Here is a 7,942-nt window from a genome sequence, read left to right as displayed (position 1 = left end):
TGCATTCAGATACATTTCAAAACGTTGCGAAATCGTTGCTTCCGCTTTCCCTGCGCGGCTGCCGGGAACGCGCAGGCGGTCTTGAACGTCCCCCCGGTGCTCATTGTGCAGCCGAGGAAACATCGCAAGGTTTCGACGACGTTGGTATGAAATGGCAGAAACTGCTTGTGTCACGGAAGCACAAAGATTAGGTTACGTAGAAGCTACACATGTATTTTGCGATGACCCTGGCCTGCTAGTGTGAGAGGAAACGGGATTGTATCCGGAGGAAACGGGATTAAAGAGCTGTTTTTTCCTTACAAAAAAAAAAAAAAACAAGCAAAAAAAAAAAAAAAAAACGTCCGGGTTGTGTCTCCAGCAGGCAGCGAACGGCGACTGCGGGTCGACACTGTTGGAATTAACCGGAGAGGGTGAGCTCGACATATGGATTTTTTTTCTTCTTACGAGACGTGTTTGCCGCGTTATTGTCAACTGTTTGGAGGGGGAATGGGTACAAACTAATGTGTGTCCCGCACGTTACTGTGAATATGTGTTAACGTTACTACAGTGTACACGGTGACCACCACAGCAGGCGAGCACAGGTCTGGCCTAACTGGTAAAAGGCAACCAGGGCTGAGTGGTGGCTACGCTGGGAAGCACACCACTGTAACCGACCCATGTCGGTGCTACACACACATTAGCACCGCTCGCACTGTCAACTGCGAGCCGGGTGGTGTTGCCAGTCATAGACCGAGTGAAAGGTTTCAGCTTGTGGGGGAAAAAAACGCCGTGACCTCGAGTCTGTGGTCAACCGAAGACGATAACATCTACCATGTAAACAGAATGTCTCGTATTGACGCCTTTGAATACACCACTGCTTGTAGCTAGCAACGCTCCGACTGGCATTTACCGCTTTGATATGATCTCTGTTAGCTGGGAAGGTGGGGAGGAAAAAAAAACTGAATTCCTGCTCTGTAAACCGAGCACGGGTGGGTTTTTACACCGGTTATTGTACCGTAGCAGCATGTCTTAACACCGCTGAGCAGATGGGATATCAATATTTGGCTCCATGCGAGGGTGCAGTCTGTCTGTTCATGTGTTTTTACTGTGATTTATGTGCCTTACTGACCCACAAATTCAAAAGGTGGATGTGATTAACACTCCCTGGCCATTACACGGTATTGCAGGGTGATTTATCTTTGTTACAGCAATCAGATCCTGAACATGTGTCAGCCTCTTACAGTAAGGAGAGATAGCTTATCAAACGGAGGGATCACATGAAGTTTCGAAATCAGCCACATTATCAGTGATATTAATAACTTGGTGTGTTTCTCTGGAATTGTCTGGTCAAAGATGGGTTAGCGTGCAAGTGCATGCACCTTGGTTGTGTCTACCTTTCCGACGTGTAAGGTGTAGTCATATTTGGGTGACGGAGCTCCCACACTGCACTGCACACATCGCTTGCAAGGTTTTTTTTTTTTTTTTTCCGAAACAAGCCCTGCCAAGAGAACAGCAGCGGTCAGCCAAAAGCACCAAGAAATTCGATTCCTGCACCAAAAGCCGAAAGGTAGCCTGCAGAGATGGGATTGTGATTCCTGGCAAACACATGATGGGCTCACATTCATATCTGCAGGTCCTACTGGCTGGCAGCGACAAATTGTTCAGGGCCCATCGACATCTGAATATTGGATCATTTAAAGTGTTCTCATTAGTTGAACCACAGTGATAACCGTATCAAGGCCAGCACTTCCTCTTCTCCTTGCTATAACTAAGTGCACTGCATAAGAACCATAATTTGCTCGGTTACGTGTAGTCAATATTTGATTTAAAGACGGGTAGTGTTTGCTGTTTGTCCCTCCCCAACCTAACAAATCAAACATTGGCATGCAACGCTTCAAGCTGTCATGGTTGAAGGCAAAGATAGTTTCTCTGAGAAAGAATCACAACGCTGTCATGTCCTTGCACACCTTTTGGATCGTCTCCAAATTCTCTTCTGCAAGATGTGATATTTAATTTGTAGCTTTTCTGTCCTTGTGCACGTTGTTTCGTGCTTACACCTCATGTGCAGTAGCTGATCAAATAAGGGTTCCTTTAAAGAAGTAGAGGCTAAATTAACTACCATCTATATATGTGTTTGGCGGGGTGATGAGTTGATTTTTCAAAAAAATTGCTTTCCATTGGTTTGTTTCATTATTTCTATTGAGCGTAAAGATTCCCTTGAACTGCAAATCCCCAAATATCAGATTCTAGTTTATAAAATGTACCAAAATTAACACAAATCTTCAGTCTATGATTATTTAAATAATGAATTAGTCTGCCATTTGTTTTCATGCGTAATCCTTTCATAATTTGAACATGAAATGTGAAATATGCTCATCACAATTTCACAGAGACCAAAGTGACATCATCAAATTGATTATTTTGTCCAAAACCCAAACACTCTTCATATACTGTCATAAACGACAAAGAAAAGCAGCTAATCCTTAAATTCAAGAAGCTGGAACCAGCAAATGTTTGATAGTTTTGCTTGCAAAGCGACTAAAAAGACTAGTTGATTATAAAACGTAGTCAGCAATTACATTTCTTTCGATAGGCTAACGATTTATTGACTAATTGTTGCAGCTCTACTACCATCCAGAAAACTCAGTACAGATACCACTGTGTAAAACGCTAACAGCTAGGGTCAGTTACAGTCATCAGTTCAAATCTCTTTGTTAGCTGGCACTATTTATTTAGCCATTTATAAATTTCTTTATTAACAAGGCAGAAAGCATATTGACATTACAGTTTGTTATGGGGGTGTTTCTCCTTGTGCATGCTGCATTCAGAGGATGGGGTCATTGGCGGTGTTTGAGATTGGGCTTTTGCTGCTATTGGATGCATGCCTTATTGGATGATGGCGATTAAGGCGGTTAAATTAGGTTGTGGTATGTCTCGTCTTTGTTGGCATGGGTTTAAGATTGGAGTGTAGGGTATAACAGTTGCATCACCCGTCTGTTTGATTTTGGACTTTAAGAAGCCTAAACCTGTTTGAGGTGTACCCACTGCAAGGCCGAATGGGGACATAAATAGCCAAAGTTCGTTGTTACACCGCTACTGATTTGTTGGTACCCCTTCTTCTTTAGGTAATGGGATTGGTGTTGGTTAGTATGTTGTTTAGCAATGTAACTTGAAGACAGTTTTTGAATTAGTTTTTCATTAGTTCACGTTAAGAACTTTAAGAAAATATTCTCTTGTGATAAGTGTTCATGTTGTGTGTATCCCCTGAATGATTTGAAAAAATGTATTCACTATTAGCAAATATAACCACACATTTGCATGCATGCCTCTGATTGTTGCAGAGCATGTGAGACTCTGTTGGCACTCTGCTAGCATCAAAATTAGCGGGTAGATACAGGTTTTTTTAAAACCCGCCAGTACAAGTATGCCTTTCTGTTTTTTTGTCATGTTTTCATATGTGTGATGAACATGCTGGAAAACCAGGAAATAGTGGAAAGTGACAGATAATATCTCATCACAATGCATCCAGAAGATGACTATTTTTAAAAAGTCTTTATCAATTCTGAAATACACGTGTGTGAGACACCTTGCGTCATTCTTATCTCTGTTGAAAGTTGCACCGATATTGACACGGTTACTTCTTAAATATCTTTTTACCTGACTTTGTCTTTCAAATGCCAGCTGATCAGTGTTTGAGCACTGCTTGAACAAAGATGGACGGGAAAGTCCTTATGCACCAACAGCCTTAACTTCAGCAGGCGTCAAGCATCAAATGGAAAAAGGAGTGAAATTTAGTGTGTCCACCCAGGTAAAATGTTTTCATCTGCCTGGAGCTAGAGCTGCTTAATAGCTTTGATTTCTGCAGTCAGTTGACCTGGGTGTATATCCCAATTTTAACAATTCTAATTGAAAACAGAAGACAGATGTTTTTTGACCAAAGCCTAGATGCACTGGCATGAGTGATACACCTCTAGTGGTCATACTTGAGCTCCTTACAGCTGATTGCAGGTCTGAGTGTACATGCAGTATAACTCGTCTCCTAATTTTTTTTTAGATGATGGCAATGGGTAACTTGGAATATTTTCTCTTTATGGTTACCACATTAGCTAAATGTTGGGCTCAGATTCTTGGAAGTGTGGGTTTAAATACCCCCAAATCAACCCTCCAGTTAATCAGAGGAGAAATGTGAATCAGTGCTATTTTAGCACAGAATGTGCCTTCTGTGAGCTCTTACCAGCAACCATTACCCAGGCTGAATGTGAGCAGTTCACAGATAAAATCTTACTCTCCCAAAATTACTGTTGGATTAAATCTCAACCCCGGGATCACTCAAACCTTGTTGATATTGCAGGAATATAGGAGATAAAGCTCAATCAGAGTGAGCAAGAGCAGTCCTGTGACAGCCAGTGAGAGACAGATGCATTCCCAGGAGGGTCGGTGTGATTGATAGCTGTGTGGGAGAGACCGGGGCAAATCTGGACAGGACTGCCAAGGCGATGTGTGTGTGTTCACCTGCACAAAGGCACACACCTGACACTTTTTGACACAGTTATCTGTTCCTTTCTGTCTGGTTGTCAGAGACATTATTTCCTCACAGCCAGCGATTAACGAACGATGGCAACAAGCTTGGCAGGTGTTGGTTGGTGTGAAATCTGTTATAAAGCTGCAACATGGATGCCTCAATTTGTATCTTATAGATCTGAATGACCTTAGGTGACTGAAGGTGTCATGTGGTTGCATAAAAAAACTGAACTTGTATGCCTGTCTTTTGCTTTGTAGAACCCACTTTATCACCAAGCTAACAGCTTTCCGTCATTCATTCATGCATTTGTGTGCAGCCCTGGCTGTATAATGTGTAATTCTCGACCTCCTAACAGCTGAATCTGGTTGACAGCCTGACACACACTGTCGTATTGCTCAGCCCCGTTTTTCACAGGCAGCCACAGCTCCTCCTGTCTCACAGTAACCCCGATATGTGCTGGTGAGTCTTCATACGAGGGAAAATCATGTCACACCACACGCAGAAGCTTAACATCAGCTCAGACATATTGTGTAGTGTTTAATGGGTCTACACGAGTGCACACGCTCTCTCCAGTGTGGCCTATATTTGCTTTACCGAATGTCATTTTTCTAAAAAGCACACTGGGAGTAGCTTACATGATTTTTTGCGGTCCCTTTGCAGCCAGATACTGCTGGCAAATGAAGTAGATTTTTTGCTGCAGTATGGATCAGTCTAAACATGATGAAAAAAGTCATTTGTCTGTGAGGTGTGGGTGCCCATCAGTAAGCAAGACTTGATTAAATTGATTGTGGCAACGTAATTTAGATGATACGCAACATCAGACTGAATAATGTGGAAATACTGGGATGTTGGAACGCTATTTGTCAAGGTTATTACAGCAATCATTATTGTGCAAATACATGTTTGCTTCTTTGCTACAGTTGGGAAGCAATCACATGTTCCAAAAGCAAAATGTTTTCAGGTTTTCCGTCTATCCCATTCTTGTGAACACAATATCTCAGCAACGCCTGGAGGGAATTTCTTCAAATTTGGCACACACACCCTCTTGGACTCGAGGATGAACTCATTTGAATTTGGTGGTCAAAGATCAGTCACATTGACCTCGGGGCTTTTACATCTCCAGAGCGCCTTGAGGAAATTTCTCAAATTTGGGACAAAATGTTTTGCATCTACTGAGCTTCAGGTGATTGTCGTCACACCATGTGATGAATCTGCCCTCTAAACGCTGTGTATAAATAGTATATGAATGAAGACAACATGTTTTTTACTGGAATCATATGTCAATATTCACTACATGTCAATAGTCTTAACTACAGGGTATAGGCCTATTTTGAATCTGGACAGACATCCACGCTGCTTAACATTGAGCACCAACCACACACGCTGTGCACTTCAGCTGTGTTGGCCGCTTTAAAAAAGGATAATGATGAATTGTTGTCTGGTTGCGCAGAGAAGCAAACCAAAAAAATGATGGAAATGGTTGTATGAAAAATCTTCAAAGAAGAGAGAAGGAAGAAGAACCCAAGATTCTGTCAGAAGAGTTGTCCTCTTTCGAAGATATCTTTGTTCAAACTTGTGTGTGAATAAACATCAGTTGGCGATCATGGCGATCGTCGAAGAGGACATCAGTAAAGACGAAACAAACCAATTCAGTATGCCTTTAATCTACTTTGATCTCATAACTTTTCTTGTCCAAACCGTCATTTGTGCTGGCATCACATAAGGGGAAATCACAAGGCAGGTAATGTAGTTGTGATTTATTGATTACAGATGTACCAGCTTGAATGGGAGTTCTGCTTAAAATGTCAACAGACCATCCCCCCCTCGCGTTTCCAAGTGGTATTATTGTTGGCGCTGCTGTTGCAAAGACAACACAATCATTTCTGTTTCCATCAGGCGCAAATAACAACAACATAGGACAAAACGTGATCATTCATCATTTAGTCTGTATGAGTAATGGATCAGTAGTTGACCTTCCTTTTCCTGGGTGGCACTTGCCAGATGGCAGACATAATAGTACAGTCATAGCTAAGTTTATCAGGAACAAATGTAAACACACATGATTGGAGCAGAAAACTTGGTCATTGCCAGTTTAAGGAAGGTTTTTTATGCTCAGCATCTTTTGATTACTACAAATGAGGCTGCAAGTCAGCATTAACCACATCTGAGACTTTGTGTGCCCAATTCAAATGCAGCGAAAGCCATGCCCAACTGGTACAAACCGGTCTTGTGTTGAAGTCTTTTTCTCCCCTTCAACTAGCGTGTCCCTCCCGTTAAAACCAGAGTGGGGTCTTGTGTGGGGTTATGGTCAAAGAGAGAGAAGTGGTTGGGGCTAATGTTAGTTTGCGGTCCAGTGAAGCAATCCGACGACTGATTGGGGTTAAGGATAAGGTTGGGTGCTGCAGGTTTAGGTCAGGGGAAACAGACTAACATGGCTGCATAGTGCCGTGTCACAATTTTCTGTCATCACCATAAGACAAATCTGACTGAATTGATCTGCGTTTTTGTGTGAACTTGCTCAAAAAGCTTCGGATGGTACAGAAACTTCACTCCGTTAATCTGTGTTTAAGTGCATCCATGTGTTCTGTAAAGTTATTTTTGCCGACCGTTTTGCCGCACGTCTCTTGCTATGAAATAAAATACCAGATTTCCTCAGACTCTTTTGTGAACTTTTTATTCTTCCCTGTACCTGTGCAGCCTGTGACTCAGCTGCAGACTGTAGGCTGGGTTCTTCAGCAGGAGAGAGAGAATAAGATGTTATGATCAGAGTCAGAGAAAGGAAACACTGGAGAGAGGAGAGGAGACAGGGTGGAGATGAAGCAGAAAGGATGAAATCAATGCATCTGAGAGGAGGAGCCGGCATTGGAGTTCATTGTTAAGATCACTTCTCTGGCGTATAGTCAAGATTTCAGACACTTTTTGAATTTCTAAAAAAGATACGTCCTCCCGCCAATTAGTGTATCTCATTAAAGAGAGAGCAATTGATGTGCTTATCGATCTTTGACTGTGATTTGAATGGCTTTCTACTCTCCTCTGATCTGAATGTAGAGTGCGATTGAACCAGGTCTCCGTTTTGAGTTAGTTTTAAACACTCTGGTCTTGACTGCAGCTCTGCAAATAAGGATTAAAGATAAATGGGAGAAACGAGTAAAGGTTGAAGAGCCTCTTATCCAAGAATAGGAAGATGAGTGTTGTGCAGAGGAGAGCAATGACGATGAAAGGCTTGTGGGCTCAAGGATACTGAAAGAGAAAGGGGGGATGGGTTTGCATTAGTCTTGAGAAATCCAGAGGTCAGGTCGTGGTCCGTGAAACGTACAGCTATCATCTCAAAGCCGACCTCCTCAGCACAGTGTTCCAAATTCCACTAATGATTCGTCGTCTTCAGAGCCGGCAGGAAACCCAGCTTCCTGCTTCCTCTCTGTCTCTCTCTGCCAACATCAT

The 7,942-nt window shown here is 42.4% G+C and overlaps 1 protein-coding gene across 3 annotated transcripts in view; it reads left to right on the top strand.

Annotated features, from left to right (window-relative positions):
* Positions 1-80: 80 nt before the first annotated feature.
* Positions 81-7,942, top strand: part of mapk8b (mitogen-activated protein kinase 8b) — a 35,885-nt gene continuing 28,023 nt past the window's right edge. For 2 of the 3 annotated variants that reach the window (XM_030399279.1, XM_030399278.1), the window contains exon 1: positions 82-410. The gene's annotated coding sequence lies outside the window, so the exon portion shown is untranslated. Of the gene's footprint in view, positions 411-7,942 lie in introns of all 3 variants that reach the window. The other variant, XM_030399281.1, reaches the window with a different exon arrangement.

The sequence above is a fragment of the Sparus aurata genome, chromosome 20 (genome assembly GCF_900880675.1).
Source record: "Sparus aurata chromosome 20, fSpaAur1.1, whole genome shotgun sequence".
Classification (NCBI taxonomy): Eukaryota; Metazoa; Chordata; class Actinopteri; order Spariformes; family Sparidae; genus Sparus; species Sparus aurata.
Note: the sequence above shows the minus strand (reverse complement) of the source record. Positions and strands in the feature narration are given on the sequence as shown.